General features: G+C 37.3%; 1 long non-coding RNA gene across 1 annotated transcript; it reads right to left on the bottom strand.

Annotated features, from left to right (window-relative positions):
• Positions 1–2,898: 2,898 nt before the first annotated feature.
• Positions 2,899–21,670, bottom strand: LOC122432493. The gene is made up of 3 exons (XR_006266840.1): positions 21,646–21,670; positions 15,744–15,747; positions 2,899–3,092 (listed from the first exon to the last, which is right to left on the bottom strand). It is a non-coding gene; the product is annotated as an uncharacterized LOC122432493 (long non-coding RNA).
• Positions 21,671–25,700: the final 4,030 nt, after the last annotated feature.

Genomic DNA, 25,700 nt, shown 5'->3' on the forward strand with positions numbered 1-25,700 from the left:
TCATATAGTTCACTGGAAATAAAACAAATACCACTGCTTAGTGGATACTAGCTATAATTTGAAACTTCTTAGTAATGCACACAAAATTAACACATTTGGCAGAAAAAGTGGCCAGTCTGGTACTGAGACATTTGCAGACTTGCTTGTGAGGTCTTCTGAGAAAGTAACAAGTAAAAGTGTACTTAAATCAATAGAAGTCAACACAAAGGCATGACTGTAGGCCTCAGAATTACAAAAGAACTGAACATAACTGAATTTTGGCTATTGCTTTTTTTTTTAAATAAAAATGACTATGTTTATTAAGAGAAGTATTCAGTTATTAACAAAAAAATTACAGTTATCAATATAACATGGAATTCATTAAAGTTTATTGGACCTACAAATCAACAGAAGAGGTGATTCCATTCTATCTCAAATACCAAGAGAAAAACAGTTTTCTTTTTTATTCTTTAGTAAAGTGGGAGGGTTTTAATTTTTTGTTATTAACACAAAGGAACAAAATTTCCCCATATTTGTTTTTATTATTTGAAGTTTAGAGTCTTGCTATATAATTTTAGACCTTTCTTGGACTTCAGAATTCTTAAAATAATGTTTTTTCAAAACCTGGTCTGGTATGCCAAATCACTTATTTCTGTTTTGTTTTTTCTCTTGGGACACTCATCTGCTTCTCGAATCTCTCCCTCTCTTCCTTCTGTCTCTCCAATCCTCTCCTTCTTCCTGTCTCTTCCTCTCCTCTCTCTTTCCCTTGATTCTGCTCTTTCTCTTCTGGATCTTTCCTCAAAACACTGGATCTCAAAGGACACCTATCTCTTGATTATCCTTCTACAACTTCCCTTTTCATTTTAAATAGTTTACAGAGTAAAGGGCATGCCCTCACCATCACACAGCACCCTTCAAATGCTTAAGTTTCCCTCCTGGAACATTCCAGTTTTATTAGTGCTCTGTGCATCCTTCCAGAGTTTAACAGTTTTTCACCCTTTTAAATTTTCAAAAATATATATCTCTATATTTTTCATAAATCATAGCCCTGTTGTGGTGAAGGGACTTGCAAGACTCAATGAAGCAATGAGCCATGCCTCGTAAGGCCACCAGAGATGGTCGGGTCATATTAAAAAATTCTGACAATATGTGGTTCACTGGAGACAGGAATGGCAAACCACTCCAGTATTTTTGCTATGAGAACCCCATGAACAGTATGAAAAGGCAAAAAGACATGACACTGGAAGATGGGCCCCCCAGGTTGGAAGGTCTCCAATATGCTACTGGAGAAGAGCAGAAGGCAATTACAAATAGCTCCAGAAAGAATGAAGTGGCTGGGCCAAAGTGGAAACAATGCTCAGTTGCGCATGTGTCTGGTGGTGAAAGTAAAATCTGACACTGTAAAGAACAGTACTGCATAGGAATCTGGAATGTTAAGACCACGAATCAAGGTAAATTGGAAATGGTCAAACAGGAGATGGCAAGAGTGAATATCGATATCTTAGGAATCAGTGAAATAAAATGGACAGGAATGGGCGAATTTAATTCAGATGATCATTGTATCTACTACTGTGGACAAGAACACCTTCGAAGAAATAGAGTAGCCCTCGACATCACCAAAAGAGTCAGAAATGCAGTACATGGGTACAATCTCAAAAATGACAGAATGGTCTTGGTTCATTTCCATTCAATATCACAGTAATCCAAGTCTGTGCCACAACCACTAATGCTAAAGAAGCTGAAATTGGCAAGTTCTATATTGACTTACAAAACCTTCTAGAACTAACACCAAATTAAAATGTCCTTTTCATCACAGAGGATTGGAATTTAAAGGTAGGAAGTCAAGAGATACCTGGAGTAACAGGCAGGTTTGGCCTTGAAGTACAAAAATGAAGCAGGGCAAAGGCTAACAGAATTTTGTCTAGAGCACACACTGGTTATACCAAACACTTTTCCCCAACAACAGAAGTGATGACTATACACATGGACATCACCAAATAGTCAATACCAAAATCAAATTAATTATATTCTTTGCAGCTGAAGATGGAGAATCTCTATACAGTCTGATAAAACAGGACCTTAAGCTGACTATGGCTTAGATCATGAGCTTGTTATAGAAAAATTCAGGTTTAAATTGAAGAAAGTAGGGAAAACTACTAGGCCATTCAGTTATGACCTAAATCAAATCCCTGAATAGATTCAACGGATTAGATCTGGTAGAAAGAGTGCTTAAAGAACTATGGACAAAGATGCATAACACTTCACAGGAGGCAGTGATCAAAACTATTTCAATAAAAAAGAAATGTAAGAAAGCAAAGTGGTTGTCTGATGAGGCTTTACAAATAGCTGAGGAAAGAAAAGAAGTGAAAGGCAAAGGAGAAAGAGAAAAATATATCCAACTGAATGCAGAGTTCTACAGAATGGCAAGGAGAGAAAAGAACACCTTCTGAAATGAAAAATGCAAAAAAATAGAGGGAAACTATAGAATGGGAACAACTAGACATCGTTTCAAGAAAATTGGAGACTCAAGGGAAAATTTCATACAAGGATGGGCATGAAAAATGACAGAAACAGTAAGGACCTAACAGAAGCAGAAGGGATTAAGAAGTGGCAAGAATACACTGAAGAACTGTACAAAAAAAAAAAAAGGTCTTAATGACCTGAATAACCATGATGGTATGGTCACTCACCTAGAACCAGACATCCTGAAGTATGAAATCAAGTGGGTCTTAGAAGTATTATTCAAACAAAGCTTGTGGAGGTGACAGAATTCCAGCTGAGCTATTTAAAATCCTAAATGATGATAATGTTAATGTGCTGCACTCAGTATGTTAGCAAATTTGGGAAACTCTGCAGGACTGGAAAAGGTCAGTTTTCATTCCAATTCCAAAGGACAATGCCAAAGAATGTTCCAACTACCATACAACTGCACTCATCTCACATGCTAGGTTATGCTCAGTATCCTTCAAGCCACGCTTCAGCAGCACATGAACCAAGAACTACCAGATGCATAAGCTTGGTTTAGAAAGGCAGGGGAACCACAGATCCAACTGCCAACATTTGCTGGATCATGGAGAAAGCAACAGAATTCCAGAAAAACATCTCCTTCTGTTCTATTGACTACACTAAAGACTTTGTGTGGAAACGCAACAAACTGGAAAACTCTCAAAAAAGATGGGACTACTGGACCACGTTACCTGTCTACCAAGAAACCTGTATGCAGGTCAAGAAGCAACAGTTAGTATCAGGCATGGAGCAATGAACTAGTTCAAAATTAGGAAAGGAGTACCACAAGGCTGTATACTGTCACCTTGCTTATTTAACAAACATATCACATGTGACATGCTGGGTTGGGTGAATCACAAGCTAGAATCAAGACTGGGCGGGAGAAATATTAACAACCTCAGAAATGCAGATGACACCATTTTAATCACAGAAAGTAAAGAGGAACTAAAGAGCCTCTTGATGAGGGTGAAAGAAGAAGAGCAAAAAAGCTGGCTTAAAACCCAACAACAAAAAACTTAAGATCATGGCATCAGATCCTATCACTTCATGGCAAACAGAAGGGGGAAAAGTAGAAACAGTAACAGATTTTCTTTTCTTGGGCTCCAAAATCACTGCAGATGGTGACTGCAGCCATGAAATTAAGAGACACTTGCTCCTTGGAAAGAAAGTTATGACCAACCTAGACAGTGCAATAAAAGGCAGAGACATCACTTTGCTGACAAAGGTCCATATAGTCAAAGCTATGGTTTTTCCAGTAGTCATGTATGGATATGACAGTTGGATCATAAAGAAGGCTGAGTGCCGAAAAATTGAAGCTTTCGAATTGTGGTGCTGAAGAAGACTCTTGAGAGTCCCCTGGACAGCAAAGAGATCAAACCAGTCAATCCTACAGGAATTCAACCCTGAAAATTAACTGGAAGGACTATCAATAAAGCTGAAGCTCCACTACTTTGGCCATCTAATGCAAGGAGCCAATTCACTGGAAAAGACCCTGATGGTGGGAAAGATTGAAGGCAAAAGAAGGGGGTGACAGAGGATGAGATGCTTAGATAGCATCACCAATCCAATGGATATGAGTTTGAGCAAACTCTGGGAGATAGGGGAAGACAGAGGAGCTTCGTGTCTTACAGTCCATGAGGTTGCAAAGACTTGCAAGGACTCAGGAATGCAAGGACTTAGTGATTAGACCTGGGTTGGATCCCTGGGTGGGGAAGATCCCCTGGATAGAGAATGGCAGCCCACTCCAGTATTCTTGCCTAGAGAATTCCACGGACAGAGGAGTTTTGGGGCCTAGGGGGATACAATCCATAGGTTGCGAAGAGCTGGACAAAACTGAGCTCTTGAACACACACACACAGTGATTTAACAACAAATACTTTTCTAAAAATATAAATAAATAAACTGAAATATCCTGGACCTTGTTCTTTGCACCTTTGAAACACCAACTTCTCTCACTTTCCAAGTCTTCTGGAGGGAACTTTGCAAGGTTAATTTGCTTGAATCATGTCTTCTCCTGCATCCCAGGGTAGGTTCCCAATTTATCCTGACAAGTAAATTAACACTTATCCTACTTTTCACCTTTAAGGTTTTCTACTGTCATATTTTTCTCCATAACTTTGTATGCAGCATGTGTGTGCTCATTAGCTGAGTCTTGTCTGACTCTTTGCTACTCTATCGACTGTATCCTGCCAGTCTCCTCTGTCCACGGAATTTTCCAGGCAAGAATACTGGAGCAGGTTGCCATATCCTACTCCAAAGGATCTTCCAGACCCAGGGATCAAACTTGCATCTCCTGCATTGGCAGGCGTATTCTTTACTACTGAGCCACCTGGGAAGCCACTCATCTATGTAGATTGATGTAAGGTGAGTTTCATTTTCTGCCACTTCAGTGCAGACCCAGAAGGAAAAGCAGCTAAATCAGTATACTTTATTTGCCACATTCCTTCCCTTGCCCTTCCTAGCTGAATTCCTCAATACAGGGGCAATTCAACTGGAAGCCCTAAATTCACTTTGATCCTTTCGGAGTTAACTTTCTAGCTCCTCAAAATTCCTTTCATTGCATTATTTAGAGAAACAGTTGTTTTCAAAAATTTTAAACTCAATTTTCATGTACATAAAATAATTCTGGATTTTTTATATAATAAGATCAAGAGCAGATAGCACAGCTATCATTACGAGGCACTATAGTATTTTTAAGATACAAAAATTTGATTTTGTTTCCCAAATTTTGCATTACCAAAAACAACAGAATTTTCAAGAGAAAATATCATTAGACTGTTGATGTCTAACTGTACTGACCTCAGGGCAGTGAGGTCGTGTTCTGAATAGTAATTTAGCAATCCTAGGTTGGGCAGACATGGGGCTGAGTAGCAAACCACGTGACCTACTTTAGTTTCTGGCCAACTGTGTCAGTGACTAATTGCAATGAGGCGCTTTTAACCCTTCTAGAATGCATCTTCCCCGTCAGTAATTTGATGCGATGGTCTGGGAGCTCTAACATGCTATACTTGGCCCACTATTCAAATGGCTTCTCTCAGGATTCACTGTAACACTGTAATATCATGTTGCTCCACTTTAATTTAGCCAGTTAAACTGAAGGTGCGTTTTCAATAAAACTTTGAAGGTAAATAATTTTATAAGGATCTATTAAAAAATTTGATAAGATACTTGAGATAAAAATGTATCTTGAGCACAGATATATTAATAGCAGTTTGGGGGAAAAAACAGGAAAACAATAGATAAGGAGATAGTTCTTAAGTAGTCTCAACAGAAAAAAAAAATATTACAATTGAAACATTCAAGAATTTTTTGTAACAGGCAGTTTTTCTGATTTTTATCCATCTTGGCTGGAATAAAACAGAATTTTTCCTTCAATTCCAAGGTCTCTGAACCATTCTTCTGGTCTCTTCTATGTTTGTTTATATATGTAAAACAACTGATGAGCACTAACCTGCCTGTGAGGAGGACATGGCAACCCACTCCAGTAATCATGCCTGGAAACCCCATGGACAGAGAAGCCCGGTGGGCTACAGTCCATGGGGTCACAAAGAGTCGGACAGTGAAGCAACTGAGCAAGCAAGCAAGCAACCTGACCTTAACTTATTCATATTTAATGTTTTAATTCATTTCTCTGTGTTCTCTGAATTTCTTCCCATTTGTCCTTTTCTCTTAGAGCAAATGATTTCCAGGAAATGACTGCACATGATGTTTCAGACACTGCTGGACCTCAGCTGTATGTACCAGTACTGCTTCCTAACTGCTTCAAACTGACTCTGGCCCAATGTATTTGCAAAACTGTGCCTGGGGTGTTACTTTCCGCGATCCTCGGGTTCCCACAGTAAACAAATAGGCAAAGAAGTTTGTTGTAATGGTGGAAAGATGTTATTCCCAAGTAGCATAGTAGCATAACTCTAAGAAGCCTTTCTTTCAAATTATAACTTACTAGACAATTAATTTAATTAATATGTAAAGAATTAGGTTTAGTAAGTCCTCATCCAAAGGAATAGAGTAATATGAACATGACTGCAACAACTAGACCCAATGCAATTGAGCCAATAAGCAAAGGTGCTCCTTGGGAAAAGCCAGGCCCTGCAGGCAACTTTCCTGTTGGGTAAACAAACTGGGAACAACTGAGGGATCTTCACACACCTGAGGAGTCTGCACATCGGTAAACTGTCTGAGACCAGTTCACTGTACAGGAGAGTGGTCACCTTACAGTCATTAGGGAGGGTCTTGAGTCCTTGTTCTGCACAGCACTGAAATTTTATTTGGCATTTACTTATTGATTCACAATGGCCTGAATCATATACCTACTTTCCTGTTAGGTGTAATCTTAGGAAAACAATGTTATACCTGCCTCACTGTTGTATTCCCAGCACCCAGAACACAGAGGATGTTCAAAAAATGCTTATCGAATTTTTATCAGAATAAACTTAGCAAGGAGGAGTAAGTTAGTGTAATATTCACATCAATCTTAGACTACCAAAATTGTCAGTATATTGTCTTAAAAAAACAGGAACTGTGGTCAATTCATCTATAAAAGCTCAACATATGCTTACATAGTGGCTTCTGATTATAAGATGCTTAACCAGCACTGGTTTTAATTAGTTAATGAGTTCATTAAATATATAGCTGTCTTTGGTGAGGGCCATTATTACTTCAGTTTACAAGTGTGTCAATATTTATTTTAATATAAAAATAATTAGGGATGGTGATATATGATAAAAATGTTTTTTAAATTTCTGAACATATACTGGCAGTTGAAATGGAGAGGAGTTTACATAAATGAAAAAGTCTAAGGGTAAGATTTGACCTTGGGAAACAGAAAGATAAAAGTATCAACCAGTACAAATTTTCATTATTTTGTAATGACTAAAATGACAAATGACTAAAAAATATAGGTCACACTAAGAGAGTCAGGTAAGTTGGATAAAACAATTGCTTTTCAAATTCTGAAATTCTCATAAGCCACATCTTGGACTAAGTATCACTACAAACTGTGTGGCTTCTATGATGACTCATTCTATTTCTTTTTAGAAATTAGCATTTCAGTACTCAAGGTGAGGAACTGGACACATTCATTAAGAAAAACTATTCTTACTTAAGTACATATAACCTTCTAGGTGTACACAGTAATTTTACATTTGTCATCTTGTTTTTTCTAAGCATCCATAATATTTTCTCAAAAATTATATAAGTAACTTTCTAAATCTATTATAATTTTGGCTTTTTCAATGCAGAAATATCTTTGATTACACGATCCCTGACAATTCATCACTATGCCTATTTTTGGCTATTTTTCTTTTAAAAGCATTTGACAGCAAGTCTATCAACTTAGGATTTTACATATTACAAAAGAGTAATATTTTTTAAATGTATACATTTCCACTCTTACTGAACCAAAAATGACATACCAACTTTCAAAGTAAGACAGTTTGTATATTTAGGTCCAGCTGGAATTATTTTTGACTTGTGATATGCTGTCAGTGGTGTAAAATAAAAATGCTGATTTGATATCCTTTCATTTATGTCCCAAGTTTCCTTGTGGCATATGTCAAGTTTCCCTCAAAATGTGGCTAGGCCTAAAATCATCGCTCTTTCAGCCTTACTTGGAATGTAAAAAGCTGCTTTATGAGTTGCAAATCATTAAAACATACATATTTCTCCAAGAGTCTTCAGTAAGTCAGAGAAAGGTTTAAGCAAGGTAAACTCTTTGAAGATGTGTTAGAAAAAGCAATGAGTGGCAGCCTGTGAACACACATAGAGTAGTAAAATATTTATTATCTTGCTGGTATAGCTGCTGTCAAAAAAAAATAGGATGACAATGTAAAAATAAAACACATATAAATGAAAATCTGCATTTTTACTATTTGTTTCCTGTTAGCAACCTCATTTTATTGACCAAAAAATTCCCTTTTTTTTCTATAAAGACAACAGAAACAAAAGTAAAATGAGTTCAGAAATATGATGTGAGACTAGTTTGACAAAGCCTGGGATTGTCGCCCTTAAAATATTTCTGGTGACAACTGAGCCAAAAAACAGTAACAAACTAAGCCTTTTGTTTGGTCCTTTTTATTGGGTCTTTTTACAATGTAACTATACAGAGATTACAGAGGCACAAGCATTTTCCACAACATCTTGACAACTCTACTTCCAACTTCAACTATTTGAATGTATAACTATGATAAGTTATAATTTTTTAAAAATTTAATGTAATAATTTTAATGACAATGCATAAACAAGGAAGAAATTGAAGCAATTATTAAATATTGGGCAGGGGTATAATCCTAAGTAGTGTAACTCCATAATGAAGTGTTTCCTGCCCTGTACTAAAATTTTTCCCCCAAAAATGAAAGCTTTAATAAATGCAATATTATGATTTGTTTAATGAAGATAATAGATAATATACTTTCTAGTATTTCTGAAGTTCAAATTTTCTTTATTTTCTGTAAAGTGGCAATAGTAGATGATGATATCTTTTTAGAAATTCTTTCTTTAAAAAAAAGTTAACCTCAAACATTTTAAGAAATTTCACTCATTGTAGTACCCAACATCCTGAAAGCCACTTTCAGGAGAAAACACCTTTCACAGTGTTTTAGTTCACAACAATCCCTCTGCTTCCCTTTGTCTCACTTCTCACTCTGTGAAATGTGGCCATGGATTCTGTCCCAGCTGAATGGATGGGATTTGGCACCTGTCTCAGGTTAGGTTCCCAGGAAGTAGACTCTGAGACAGAGATTAGCACGTGGGAAGGGAGGAAGAAATGGCTGGACAGAGGATGACCCTGACCCATGATGCAGTCCCAACAGAGGACTTGGCGTGGAGACTGGCATGGCCTCAGAGTTTTTCTGAGCTGGAGATAAGAGGGCCAGGGTTTAATATCCCCTCGCTGATCAGGCATTGGTTGTGGACTGCCCTGAAAGGCAACACAACTCTGGGCAAGGCAGTGTTCTTCAGTTATCTCCAAAAAAAGTTGAAGCTAAGGCTATCCTTTGCAACCCTCTCAACAGCCAGGATGAAAATCCTGAGTTTCTGAGAGGGCATCTGCATGGTACATCACAATTACACAAGAATTGGGGGGGGGGGGGGGGAGAATCCCAGGTAAATCTGAAGTCCTTCTCTAGGAATTTAGTATTAAAGACCAGTTCTGTTAATCTAGGTAGCTGTATCAAATATTCCTCCCTATTATTTATTATGGGCTTCCCTGGTGGCTCAGAAGGTAAAAGAATCCACCTGCAATGTGGGAGACCTGGGTTTGATCCCTGGGTTGGGAAGATCCCCTGGAGGAGGGCATGGCAACCCACTTCAGTATTCTGGCTTGGAGAATCCCCATGGACAGAGGAGCCTGGTGGGCTACAGTCCATGGGGTCGCAAAGAGTCAGACACAACTGAGTGACGAAATGAAAGTGAAAGCTGCTCAGTCCTGTCCGACTCTTTGTGACCCCATGGACTATACAGTCCATGGAATTCTCCAGGCCAGAATACTGGAGTGGGTAGCCTTTCCCTTCTGCAGGGGATCTAATCAAGGATTTTAATCAAACTTGTGCCCTGTTTAGGAATATTTCAGGTAAGCCAAATTAAATAATAATTTACATTATTAGTTGTTGTTCATTCATTAAGTCGTGTTCAACTCTTTGCAACCCCAAGGACTGCAGCATGCCAGGCTTCCCTGTCCTTCACTATCTCCCGGAGTTTGCTCTGATTCATGTCCATTGAGTCAATGATGCTACCTAACCATCTTATCCTCTGACGCCCCACGTGCCCTTCTTTTGCCTTTGACCTTTCCCAGCATTACGGTCTTTTCCAATGAGTTGGCTATTACATTATAGCCAATATACATAAAATTTGGGTATGATATAATAACTCAGTTTATTTTTATTAACTACAAATGGCCAAAACACCTGAGTAACTACTAATGTCTAATAACGTACATTAAATCAAATGACTTTTTCTTTGCCCTTCAAAATTGTTAAAGAAAAGATTCCAAGGCCTAACTAAATAGGCTTCCAAAGTAGCTTCTATTTGTTCTATTTTCAAGGAATTCTTCCTTTTGACATTTATGGTTTATATGTCTTTACACTGATAGACTCCTTCATGAGGTATATCAGCTGTTATTTGTCATGCTTTTATCCAGAGACTTCATGGATAATTCTTTGCAGATTTTCTATACCCTTAGTGAGCCCACAAGCAGGCACTCTAAAAAAATGAAAATGTGCACATTAGATTTGGTGTCTCTATAAAAGGCAACACTGCAGGGTGAGGAATCAGACATTCAGGTATTAAATAAGTAGAAATAGCTGTACATTAAGTTGGTAACTGCAAGAAGTTTTGCATTTCTAAAGGCCTATTAAGAAAAGAACGTCTGGGGGAAAAAAAAAAGAAAAGAACGTCTTGTTTTATTACAATAAACTGTCAGTTGATTCTTTCAAAAGCAGCATATACAAATTACCCATTCTAAATACTGTGAAAATCTTTGCTGAATAACCTTATAAATCATGTATACTATAAAACTGTCTCTTGTGTTTGCAGAGGAAATATTTTTTTTTAAAAAGTTCCTCGTGTCTTGTGTTCAACAAAAGATTTGTTTCAAAAAATACAAATCAAAATATTTATTTCTACTGCTGTTATATAAAAATACACATCATGCTGTTTCAGGGAAAACACGATTTTTCCATATTTCTAATAACAATTTTATTTAAAGGTGTGACATATTTTGCACAGTCTATGTCATTTTTATAGAAAGAAGTACTATCAACAGCATGATTTCTAGATTCCATATTTAATATGTTTTTAAATGGCAGAGAAAAAAAATTATTCTAATATAGTGAAAAAAATTAACAGTATTTCAGAGAAGTATGACTTCTGGAATGGCAATGTAAGAAGCTCCTCTGGCATCCAGCAAATGAAAAAAAATTCATTCAAGAAAATTTACTAAATCTTGGTAAGAATAAGAACAGTGAGAGTCTACGGCATGTAAACCCTGAGCCACTTCCCCCCCATATCAGCTTAGCTTTATATAAAGCCATGGTAAATATGGTCAAGAAATGGGGTTTCCTCTTCCCCAGCTTCCACTCAAGCATTAGAAAACATAACCATCTTTTCCCATATCCTTCCAGCAATGGGTTGTTGAGTCTAAATTCTGAGCATGTACAGCTTACAGGGGGCTTGCCAGTGGTAAAGAACCTGCCTGCCAATGCAGGAGAAGCAGGTTCAACCCCTAGGTCAGAAAGATCCTCTGGTGAGCACTCCAGTGTTCTTGCCTGGAGAATTCCAGGGACAGGACAAGGGCTCCCTTGCACATCCCAGTCCCTACACAGAAGGCAGAGGTTCTAAACCCAGTCAAGACACACCTAGAATATCAGATACCTAGTTGCCCACCTAGTTGCCCTTTTCCCTAAGACAGCACTCCTACCCAGCTCCCTGCTTACAAAGCTAAGGTGATACTCCCCGAGAAGTGGGTCATTGTGGCTACCCCAGCTCTGGAGCAAAAACTCAGATTTTGCCAAGGGGAAAGGCCAGCCCTATCACCAGAGAACTCTGGAGCTCTCCCCAGGAAACTGACTTTATGTAAAACAGAATGTGGGAAAATTTGAGCCTAAGGGGTGCTTTTAAAAACAATGTCGATTTTGGTGGTAAGAATTTAAGTTGAGAGAGGCTGATAGCTCCATCAGATCAACAAGCTCACAGAGGCCACCTAGTTTACTAGAAAAAACCAGGGACAGAGGCAGCTAAAGAAGAGTAATCTCAGGATCAGAACAAACCTCCAAGTCTAGTCTCATAGTCTGCCCATGCAAAGTGGTCTGAATTTAATAGATCAGACCATGGAGCAGCTTATCCCCAGCTTACTGTCAAAGACAACAGAGCAGTCAGCAGGCAATTAGTAAAAACTAACAGCTGTGTCTAACACCAATAGATTTCAAGAGTTTAACAGTTTAGCAGCCCTGCTAAAATTACTTCATCTCAGAGTGACTGAGTGAATGTTCAAGACTAAAGTTTACTGCATGCATCTTTGTGAATTCGATGAGGACGCTCCTCTGATTGGCCGGAACTGCATACTGTACAAGCTCAGAGAAACGGGCAGTTCACTGCAGTATGGCCGTTTGCTTAATCCTGTGCCAGTTCGTCCTAATAAAGGTACAGCTTAGTATTCAGCAACAGATACTGAGGCTCCAATCAGGCTTCTGGATCTATTCACCTAATAGCAACCTCCTCTCCACTTGAGCTCCCAGGGTCTTTTATCTCCCTATCGTCAATTCAGTAAGGCTATTCTGCTGTGCATGAGTTTACTGTTCTTACGCTACAGTACAAAACTTCTTCCAGGCAGAAATTTAAAATGATCAAAAGATTTCCTTTTAATTGTTTCCCTTATCTCAGGGACCACAGTCCCATTCTGTTTATTGTACACTGAGGAAACATATTTGCTTTATACATTTTTCTAATTGTTTAGGATAGCAAGGACTGTCTCCTAAGAAACCTATATGCCAACGAATCAACAGTTAGAACTGGACATAGAACAACTGACTGGTTCAAAACCAGGAAAGGAATATGACAAGGCTGTATATTGTCACCCTGTTTATTTAACTTATATGCAGAGTACATCATGTGAGATGCCCGGCTGGATGAAACACAAGCCAGAATCAAGATTGGCAGGAGAAATATAAACAACCTCAGGTATGCAGATAATACCACTCTAGCAGCAGAAAGTGGAAAGGAACTAAAGGGCCTCTTGCTAAGAAAGAAAGAGGAGAACAAAAATGCTGGTTTGAAACTCAGTGCTTAAAAAAAATACTAATAAGATTATGGCATCCAGTACCATCACTTCATGGCAAATAGAAGGGGAAAAAGTGAAACAGTGAGATTTTATTTTCTTACGCTCCCAAATCACCGTGGATGGTGACTGTAGCCATGAAATTAATATGTTTGCTCCTTGGAAGGACAGTTATGACAAACCTAGACAGTGTATTAATAAAGCAGAGACATCACTTTGCTGACAAAAATCCATCTAGTCAAAGCTATGGTTTTTCAGTAGTCATGTACAGATGTGAGAGTTGGACCATAAAGACGGCTGAGTGCCAAAGAACTGATACTTTCAAACTGTGGTATTGGAGAAGACTCTTGAGAGTCCCCTGGACTGTGAGATCAAACCAGTCAATCCTACAGGAAAGCAACTGCAAATATTCTTTGGAAGGACTGATGCTGAAGCTGAAGCTCTAATACTTGGCCACCTGATGTGAAGAGCCAACTCACTGGAAAAGACCCTGATGCTGGAAAAGATTGAAGGCAAAAGAAGAAGTGGGTGATAGAGGTTGAGATGGTTAGACAGCATCGGGATTCAATAGAGATGAATTTGAGCAAACTCCAGGAGACAGTGGATGACAGGAAGCCGGGCGTGCTACAGTCCATGAGGATGCAAAGAGTCGGGACATGACTTAGCAACTGAACAGCAGCAGCAGGGACTAGTAAGATCCCACTTACTCCATGTTTGAATGTGTACTTTCTGCAATAAGCTTCTCAGAGAGCAACGAGAGTATGATATATTCTGAGAACAGGGTATTGCCCTTCAAGATGCATTATATACTCCTTGAAACTAATGCCATTAAATAGGTCTGTTCCCAAACAGGTAGAACAGATTTGTCTTGAAACGAAAAAGAATTAGAACAGACCTTTCAATTTCTTTGCTAGTGATTCTCTTGGGAAATCTGTTCTCCCTATCCCTGAAATGTGAGACTCTGCTGGAATAGATATCGGGTTCCCACGGATGTGCTACACTTGTACCAGAACAACACAAAGAGTTCCACTGAACTTCTGTTTCTCTGATTCAGGTTAGACTTTTGTTCACGTGATCTACAACTTTTCTTCCAATGCAGATCAAGTAAGAGTTAAGTAGACCTCCTATGGAGTTCACTTCTAGTAAAACCAAAATCAACCAGTCAACACCACTCTATGAATCAGACTGTTCTAACTGCTGTGTTGACTCTGCTATACATTACGATAACTGCACAACCTGATGTATGGCTTGGTAGTGTAGGATGGAAAATACACAATTTTCAGTTATCCGTGCTGGGAAATTTTAACATTTGGGAAGAAACACAGAGAGATCTAGTTCTGTAAAAATCAGTTACAGACAGATTAAAGAATTTAACTGTCAACAGAAAATTTTTAGATTTTTAAAAAGAGACTACACAGCATATGCTTTTGCAGGCACAGAGTTGATGTTACTTCATAGACAAGATACAACTCTTTTTAAAAATCAAAAGTAAAAGAAACACTGGGAGGAGACATTTGCAAAACAGAATTAGTTACAAGAATACTTTAATAATTCCAATGACTCAGGAATTAGAGAAGAAGAGAATAAATTAGGAAGAAGAGAATAAATCCAAAAGGAAAACAGATTTTATAAAACAGTGCTATCCTAGAAGCTAAGTAAAAAGCACAAATATATACCTAACCTAAACCCTTTAACAGTTAAATATACAATATTTTCAATTCATTGCTTTAATGTTTTCATCTGCTTTCTTAGGCATTAGCTAAAAACTTCAGAAATATATGAGGTTCTGAAGTATGTGGAGAAATTACACAGTAGAAATTGTAGTAGAATATTTACACTTTTAAAGTAAAATGTATCCCAAAGTTTTAAATAAAAGTATTTTGAAACTTCTGAATAAATAGTCACTTCCAAGTGAAAGAGTTCTCAAAAATGCAACACATTCTGACAGAAAATAAAATGGTACTAAATAAAACGGGGTGATAATATCTGTTACCATAATGTGAGTGAAACAGAGTATTCAGATTTTCTTTTTACAGATGTTAAATAAAACGGGGTGATAATATCTGTTACCATAATGTGAGTGAAACAGAGTATTCAGATTTTCTTTTTACAGATGTTAACAATCCTTCATCCTTGGCATAATATTCCTAGACATATATTTTCATCTTTCATTGTCTTGTGTAGTATTTAATATCTTGGCTTTCCTCTGATTGCTAATAAACTACTTTGAGTTGATATTACACTTTCTGAACTTCCAAATAAAGATTATCTCTTTCTAGCTCATATAAACTCTATACAGTAATTCAGTAATTCCAAATAAGGCGACACCACTATAAAGTTTAAGGAAATTTAATAGCTTTTTAATTCCTATAGATAAATCCATAAATGCATTTTTTTAAGCAGAGTTAATGTTGACAATAAGAACTGTAAGACTGTAATTCATCTCCATCATTTCTGGCAGAAATAGTTCAATACATTTTTGATACTTTACTTATCTTTGTGTGGGCAGCAGAATGGTATCAGTCCCCCGCCTCATCAGCAGAACAATGTAACTAGAATAAAAGTAGGGCCAGGGTCAGAGAGCAAGCACGCACAGAAGCTAAAACGTGCCCTCTAAACCTACAGCATTTGGCCACAGGTTCCGGTCAAGTAGGTTTTCTTGTTTTGCTTGGAGGTGTTTTTAATCCTGTACTTTGAGAATCCTCGTCCTGGGGTTTTACACTTTACCCCAGTATCTCTAAACAAAATCATATGGTTTCATACTCTAGGCAAGAAATAATTCAATGCCAGATCAAATTGTTCTGTATGGCTGTTAATTCCAGATTCATGATGTTCCTCAGTGAGATCACATAAATCTCCAAATGACTTCTGAGCACTAAAGCCTGGATTTAAGAGGCACCACCTGTCCAGACAGTCTGGGGACCCAAGGCATTCTGGAGTTTGAAGGCAATTATTTTGTTAACCAAGAACCCAACCGTAAGTTGTGCTTTTATATTTCAAAAGTTTTGGAGGCAGACAGCTTAATGTATTTGTTTTGTATTCATTACATGTGATGTATTTAGTAAAATTATACATTAATATCCATATTCACCTTCACATAACAAATAGAAAATCAATAATTTGACATCTGTAACCTGGATATCAAATAATATATACATGATATACAAAGTTTTTGAGAGATTTTAACCGCTTGAAATTTCTAAAATGTGGTTAGGCAAATAAAAAAGAATGTGCTTTAAAGAATACTTTAGATAACTATATTTTTTAGACTGAAATCTTGAACTTCTTCAGATGATAAGCATCCCATATTATTTTGAGTTGTGATAACTACAGAACAGCAGATTCAGTCAATCTATATGTATGAGCGTTTTTAAAAGATGTTATCCTTTGAGAGAACAGACATTATCAAAATTGAGCAAATAAATGTTCATCAGAAAGCACAGAATTTTATAGCAGGAAGGGAACTGAGAAACTGAAGTGCTTGGCGAGACAAACCACTTACCCACCTCCACACCATTCTCCTTCCTAACATGTATTTTCTTTCAAGCTCTGTCCACCTAAGACACATCACATTTTTCAAACATGCAAACCAAAAATATTTACTGAAAATTATCTGGTCTTGTCCAAGATACTTAAAATACAGGGCAAGTAAAATAAACAGAGCCACTCTCCCTAAGAGTTTCATAAGGAAAATGGCCATAATTTTTAAGTATTTGCAATTACAAACTGTGTTAGGTGATACAAAGGAAAAGAATACACCGTGAGATCTCAGTTGAGATCAGAAAGGTAAGTGAACAGAAGTCAAACAGGCAAAGATGAGGTGAAACTAAGTTCTGTTAAGAGCCTGATGTACAGGCAAGCACAGTGCATTGAAGGAACTAAAAAGAAGTAATAACAGCTGGAAAATACTAATGGGAAGACCAGTATGAGATTATGAATAGCCACAGTCTTTATCAAAAAGCAAAAAGAAGCCAACAAAGAATTTAAATATTTGACGTTATTATCATTAGATTTGAATTTTGTCAAATACAGAGACCAGACTTCAGACAGGGAGGAGCGGCTCTCAAGGGGATGAGATAGGGGACTTAGGCCATGTTCTGGGCAAACGATGTCAGCTGGGTGCAGACCTAATGGAAGGAATGGAGGAGACAGAAGAAATTTAAAAAATACTCTATTTGGAAGAAAATCCATCAGGTCTTAGTGATCACCAACTGGGAATGAGTTAGGGGGAGATATCAAAGAAGGGCCCTATGACTTTTTATTCTGCAACCAGATGGATAATGGCTCCATCTACTGAAAATCAGGATCCAGAAATTTATGGGATAAACTACAAAATCCTGTTAAAAAAGGTTCAATTTGAGGTACATCTGTAGCATCCCAGTAGAAATAGCAAATATGCAGTTAAGCCTACAAGTCTATATAACAGAAGAGAAATTTACACAGAAAATAAAATTCAGGGACTCATCACTACAAAAATGGGAGATATGAAATGAAGCCATGAAGATAAATAAAATTACTTGAGTAAGAAACTGAGTAAGAAGAGAATGAAAATTCCCACACAGAATGGCAAGGAAAACAAACATGAATAGGCAATGAGAATCAACGAAGAGTGGCCAGGCAAACAGAAAGAACAGAAGCATGTGGTAAAAAAATAAGTGAACGTTTGATATTTTGAAAAGGAATAGGAAGTGACTGTGTCAAATTTTGCTGAGAAGAAATAACTGAATTTGAAATTTATCCACAGAACTTAAAGTCACAGAAGTCTATATAAACTTTTTTTTTTTTAGTTTTTCTAAAACTGATGGAATTAAATTTTTTAAAAAAATTGTACTAATTAAAGGATCTAGTATGGAAATGGAGAAATGGACAGACAGCATATTCAGTGGCTTTCCATTTTCAGAGAATGTTAGAATGACAGGTGGTAAAACGAATTGACTGAACAAATATCTGTTTTGTTCTTAATTCTTTCTTAACCTGTACAAGACTGAGAATGTATACATGTCAATTCATACAACTAAGGGTCCAAAAATGAAGACACAGAAAAATCAAGTGATAATTAACATCAGGTACCTGACAGATGGTGACTGCAGCCATGAAATTAAAAGATGCTTACTCCTTGGAAGGAAAGTTATGACCAACCTAGATAGCATATTTAAAAGCAGAGACATTACTTTGCCAACAAAAGTCCATCTGGTCAAGGCTATGGTTTTTCCAATGGTCATGTATGGATGTGAGAGTTGGACTGTGAAGAAAGCTGAGTGCCGAAAAATTGATGCTTTTGAACTGTGGTGTTGAAGACTCTTGAGAGTCCCTTGGACTGCAAGGAGATCAGTCCTGGGTGTTCATTGGAAGGACTGATGCTGACGCTGAAACTCCAATACTTTGGCCACCTCATGCGAAGAGTTGACTCACTGGAAAAGACCCTGATGCTGGGAGGGATTGGGGGCAGGAGGAGAAGGGTACAACAGAGGATGAGATGGCTGGATGGCATCACCGACTCGATGGGCATGAGTTTGAGTAAACTCTGGGAGTTGGTGATGGACAGGGAGGGCTGGCGTGCTGCGTTTCATGGGGTCGCAGAAGAGTCGGACACAACTGAGCGACTGAACTGAACTGAACCTGACAGATAGGAGAGCTTATCAAAGCATCTCCTGACACAGAGTCCCAAAATTTCTCCACATAGCTTTTCCTATCTTTTATGATCTCAAGAAACATAGTTGTCTTAAAAGTTATTTTTAGGGCATTTATTTTCTACACAAGAGTTCTCTTTTTTTTTTTTTCAGGATCCCTTTAAACTCTTAAAAAAAAAAATCACTGAGTGCCCCAAAAGGCATCTGTTTATAGGCATAGTATCTATCAATATTAACCATATAGATAAAAAGATTAAGAAATATTAAAGTATTACTTATGTATTTATTTCTAAATAATAATAAACACATTACATGTTAAGATAAAAATACTTTTAGTAAAAATGATTATCCTTTCAAAAAGTCATTTAGTAAGAAGAGTGGCATTGATGTTTATTTTTGCAAAAGTCTGGTTTAATAGAACACAGCTATTTTTCTCATATCTGCTCCTGAATTCAATTTATCAATATGTGACTTAGGTTGATGTATATGAAGAAAATCAGACCTCACAGACATTTTCAAATTATTGTGTATATGCTTCTTCAATGCAACAGCATATCTCAACAACAGCTAGTTTCTTAAAGGTAAATTTCTATGTAGGATCTGAATGCATTTCAATAAATTTTTTACTCCCTGAACCTTAAAATCCATTGATCTACCTTGCATTTTGTATGGACTTTTTACCCATGCATGATTTCATAACATTATGCACTAGTTGAGAATTACTAGTAATTAAGTTACAAAATAATTGAAAAAGTCTATGTGTTAATAGTACCACTAATCTCATTAGCAAAATCTTTACATATTGGGAAGCTGTCAAGCTCAAGGTGATACACACAAGCCTTCCTAAATTCTAATTTTTACCTGAAAGCTTGAATTTTATCACTGACAATAAATACCGACAGTAGTTTTCCTTGAAGTGACATACCCACTTTGTTCATTCTGAGAAAACATCTCCCAAATGCCCAAATCTGAATAATCAAAGTATGTCAAACATTCTTTAAAGTTAAATGATTCTTCCACTTTAAAAAGTAGCTATTTTAGTTCTGAAAGAACTGTGTAAGTGGTTTTTCCTACTGCACTTTGGTATGCAAAGGAAGCACTATGTATGTACCTCTTATTTTGTTACACAGAATATTAAAAAGAATCAAGACTTAATAACACATCATTTGTTCTGCTTCATCAAGGACATTAAGTAAAAACTGCATTGCTTTTTTTTCTCATGAGCATGACAGTGAAGAATGTAATGACCAGCAGGTCAGACTGGGGCCATTGCCAGGTTTCGGATATGGACTCAGCATTTTTACCCAGCACTGCTTTAGTCCCAGCAACGTTCATGTTAACACAATAAAAAAGGCAAATATCTCATTTCATTAGAAAAACAGTTCTGACCTTTTAAATTCCTCTAAAACTGTCCCAAGTTCCCAGGAATCTGTGGATCCCAGAAAGAACTACCGGCATGCAACAGTCACTTTGCAATTAACCACAAAATGCCTTAAAAATTTATTCTAATGCATTTTAACCACATCCATATTTTTATTTATCTTTTTGATATAAATCTGTTCTTCATAAGACTAACCCATTTTTCTTTTCTTTAAAATATTTGGGTTTTTTTTCTATTATCTTTTCTAACATACTCTACTCAAAATATTCAAGAAACCACTGACTAGACATATTTGAATTATTTTAGCTAATTTTTACATTCCAAAGTCAGTCTCCATGACAGCAAATTACTCAAAGCCTGATGTTCTGAATAGATACCATTTATATAAGAAATATTTGCTTCATTTAACTCCTTTCTGTCAATTTGCTTCTTTTTACATAGTCAGTTCATTTCCATTTATCTCTGTGAGAGCTCAATTGTCTTTGATGACTCAACATTAAAAAATTCAAAAAACAGAAAATATGTGTCATTCATTTTAGCAAATTATAAGAAGCAAGAAGTATGTGATAAAAATAAAGACCATTTCCTAGTGAGATGTTTTTCAAATGTCAAGTGTCAAATAGAAATATATTGCTGTTGTATTGGGAAAGCAGAGGCCCCAGTTTTCTGCCTTGGGGGATAGTGGAAGTGGCTTTTTTTCCAAAGATGAAAGCAGTAAGGACATGATTCGTAGAGGGATCAAGAGTAGGCCATCAACAGATCTCTTCTCATGCCCACAATTTACATCTGTCACTTTCCTTCAAGTAATGGAAGCCCCGTTACTAAATTACTAAGAAACAATTCATAATAAAGTCTGTAAGGAGCAGTATGAACACAACGCTGTAGAGATGGAGTAGAAGGGAGAATGAGGGAGGGAAAGAGTGAAGGTGATATTTCTAACTAGATTTTCAACAGTCTGTAGGATTTCAACTGACTGCAGAAATTGTGAAGGTATCTCAAGTATAACGGGCACAAAGGAAAAATAAAATACAAGGTGTAAACAACAAAGATCTACGGCATAGTACAGGAAATTATGCCCACTATCATGCTTCTTTTAACCTGTAATGAAATATAAACTGCAAAAACACTGAATCACTATGTTGTACACCCAGAACTTATACTGTAAATCAACTATACATCAATAAAATTAATTAAAATAGTTAAGGGTTAAGGTGTGCTTGAGAATTGGCAGCAATCTAGGTAAGGTAGAGCCAATTTTAAAAGCTTTCAGATGTTCAAGCTGGATTTAGAAAAGGCAGAGGAACTAGAAATCAAATTGCCAACATCCACTGGATCATAGAAAAAGCAAGAGAATTCAAGAAAAATATCTACTTCTGCCTCACTGACTATGCTAAAGCCTTTGACTGTCTGGATCACAACAAACGGGAAAATACAGAGAGATGGGAATACCAGACCACCTTACCTGCCTACTGAGAAACCTGTATGCAGGTCAAGAGGGAAAAATACAGAGAGATGGGAATACCAGACCACCTTACCTGCCTACTGAGAAACCTGTATGCAGGTCAAGAAGCAACAGTTAGAACTGGACATGGAACAACAGACTGCTTCAAAATTGGGAAAAGAGTACATTAAGACTATATATTGTCGCCTTGCTTATTTAACTTACATACATTATACATCATGCGAAATGCTGCTGGATAAAGCACAAGCTGGAATCAAGATTGCCAGGAGAGACTTCAATCAATAACCTCAGATATGCAGATGACACCACCCTTATGGCGTAAGTGAAAAGGAATTAAGAAGCCTCTTGATGAAGATGAAAGAGGAGAGTGAAAAAGTTGGCTTAAAACTCAACATTCAAAAAAATTAAGATCAAGGCATCTGGTCCCTTCACTTCCTGGCAGATGGACAGGGAAACCATGGCAACAGTGACAAACTATTTTCTTGGGCTCCAAAATCCCTGCGGACTGTGACTGCAGACATGAAATTAAAAGATGCTTTCTTCTTGGAAGGAAAGCTATGACAAACGTAGACAGAATATTAAAAAGTAGAGACATTACTTTGCTGACAAAGGTCCATATAGTCCAGGCTATGGTTTTTTCAGTAATCATGTACAGATGTGAGAGCTGGACCATAAAGGTGGCTGTGCACTGAAGAATTGATGCTTTTGAACTGTGGTGTTGGAGAAGACTCTTGAGAGTCCCTTGGACAACAAGGAGATCGAACCAGTCAATCCTAAAGGAAATCAGTCCTGAAATATTGATTGGAAGTACTGATGCTGAAGCTGAAACTCCAATACTTTGGCCACCTGATGCGAAGACTGACTCACGGGAAAAGACCCTGATGCTGGCAAAGATTGAAGGCAGGAGGTTAAGGTGGCGACAGAGGATGAGATGGTTGAATGGCATCAATGATTAAATGGACATGAGTTTGAGCAAATGGGGAAACTTCGTATGCTGCAGTTCATGGGGCGCAAAGGGTTGGACATCACTGAGTCACTAAACAACAACAACAAATCTATAGAGTGAATAAAACCTCCTTAACCTCAGAGATCTGTGTTTCAATTTAAGTTACTTTCACTCTACTTTTCCATGTATCTGTTTTACATCTATAGAAACAAGATTAGGATCCCCAACTCTCCTACTGTACAAATTAACTGTCAGAATCAATTTATATATTCACAAGTATTTTAGAGCTATGAACTAAGTTCAGTTCAGTTGCTCAGTTGTGTCTGACTCTTTGTGACCCCATGAACTGCAGCACGCCAGGCCTCCCTGTCCATCACCAACTCCCAGAGTTCACTCAAACTCACGCCCATAGAGTCGGTGATGCCATCCAGCCATCTCATCCCCCTTCGTCCCCTTCTCCTCCTGCCCCCAATCCCTCCAAGCATCAGGGTCTTTTCGAATGAGTCAACTCTTCGCATGAGGTGGCCAAAGTACTGGAGTTTCAGCTTCAGCATCAGTCCTTCCAATGAGCGCCTAAGACTTATCTCCTTCAGGATGGACTGGTTGGATCTCCTTGCAGTCCAAGGGACTCTCAGGAGTCTTCTCCAACACCACAGTTCAAAAGCATCAATTCTTTGGCACACAGCTTTCTTTATAGTCCAACTCTCACTTCCGTACATGACCACTGGAAAAACCACAGCCTTGACCAGACGGACCTTTGTTGGCAAAGTAATGTCTCTGCTTTTTAACATGCTCTCTAGGTTGGTCATGACTTTCCTTCCAAGGAATAAGCATCTTTTAATTTCATGGCTGCAGTCACCATCTGCAGTGATTTTGGAGCCCAAGAAAATAAAATCTGACACTGTTTCCACTGTCTCCCCATCTATTTCCCATGAGGTGATGGGACCAGATGCCATGATCTTAGTTTTCTGAATGCTGAGCTTTAAGCCAACTTTTTCACTCTCCTCTTTTACTTTCATCAAGAGGCTTTTTAGTTCCTCTTCACTTTCTGCCATAAGGGTGGTGTCATCTGCATATCTGAGGTTATTGATATTTCTCCCGGCAATCTTAATTCCAGCTTATGCTTCTTCCAGCCCAGCATTTCTCATGACGTACTCTGCATATAAGTTAAATAAGCAGGGTGACAATATACAGCCTTGACGTACACCTTTTCCTATTTGGAACCAGTCTGTTGTTCCATGTCCAGTTCTAACTGTTGCTTCCTGACCTGCACACAGGTTTCTCAAGGGGCAGGTCAGGTGGTCTGGTATTCCCATCTCCTTCAGAATTTTCCACAGTTTATTGTGATCCACACAGTTGAAGGCTTTGGCATAGTCAATAAAGCAGAAATAGATGTTTTTCTGGAACTCTCTTGCTTTTTTGATGATCCAGCAGATATTGGCAATTTGATCTCTGGTTCCTCTGCCTTTTCTAAAACCAGCTTGAACCTCTGGAAGTTCTCAGTTCACGTATTGCTGAAGTCTGGCTTGGAGAATTTTGAGCATTACTTTACTAGCGTGTGAGATGAGTGCAATTGTGAACTAAATGAACTAAAGTATTCTGTATATTTTAATTTATATATATGTATTTATGTACATACACATATATATGCAAATTTTTATACATGTACATGTAATTTTACTATATCTGGTTAGAGAAAAGACAGGAAAAATATAGATGCAGTAGGACCTTACTGCATTAAATAAAAAGATGATAGAAACTTTAACCAAGGTGATACCAGAAGTAAACTAAACACAATGCATTATGATAAAATTCTTTTCCTAAATACAGTAGTACTTCATTGAAATATGTAGTCTTAAAATTCAGCAAATTATACAGAAATGTAAACCAGAACCTTATATTAATAATCAAGATTGATACAAGCTTGTGGAAAATAGGGCAAGTTATTTGTAATACTATACACTGAATCTTACATATCAGGTAATAGATAATATAAAATTTCTGTAGTAATTTTAATTACTAGTTAAATTGTACTCAATATTTCTATTGGAGTTACATGTTTTAATAAATAGTTATTAGTTCCTTTTACATAAAGATTTAATTTTAGATTCATAGCATAATACAGATAAGAAAAACCACTCACCAAATAGCTAGTAAAAGGCAACCAAAAAGTGTTTGTATAACTTCAATCAGTTCACTTTGGTTTAACATTTCATTTTTAACTCTTAATTTGACATACATAAATGCATAAAAGTGACCAGAATTTTAAAATTAAAAAAATTAGAAGCAAAAGTAGAGTACGTAGTCTTTATCTCGGGGAAAAAACTATTTAAATGGAAAGGCTTAAGATTTCACATATTACTACACCAAGATGCATGTTTTTAGTTTACAGTGTTTTATCAAATCTAAATTAAGCTACTTTGGTGATTTTCAGGCTTAAGGGTTTATAAAATGAATTTTGGATTTGCATGTAACAACATGATTAGAAGTGCTTTTGTAGCTAATTTTAAAATATTAACATAAAAACAATAACAAATTAAGTTGTAATTCTGAAGAGTAATTTCCAGGAAATAATCACGGACAATTTTTCTTCTTCTGGCACCAGTCATGTAACTCCTTAGAAGATAAAATCCTTTCTCACTCTTTAAAGGGTCACAATGACCCACGGCTCATCAAGTTGTAGGTACAGACAACTTTGGTGAATTTTATGTACAATTCCAAGATATCATTTCCCTTAAACATAGCAACTGGTGCGGAACAGACTGGATCAGATGACCTGGGCAGATACTGGGCCACACCTAATGGAAGTTCTTAGATTTTTTCACCCTTTAGTAGCCAAGTCGTGTTCGACCCTTCACAATCCCATGACTGCAGCACGCCAGTCTTTCCCGTCCCTCACCTCCCAGTGTTTGTCCAAGTTCATGTCCATTCAATCGTTGGTGCCATCCAACCATCTCATCCCCTGTTGCCCTCTTCCCCTTTTGCCTTCAATCTTTCCCAGCATCAAAGTGTTTCCCAATGATCAGCTT

Source organism: Cervus canadensis, chromosome 31 (genome assembly GCF_019320065.1).
Source record: "Cervus canadensis isolate Bull #8, Minnesota chromosome 31, ASM1932006v1, whole genome shotgun sequence".
In the NCBI taxonomy this organism is placed as follows: Eukaryota; Metazoa; Chordata; class Mammalia; order Artiodactyla; family Cervidae; genus Cervus; species Cervus canadensis.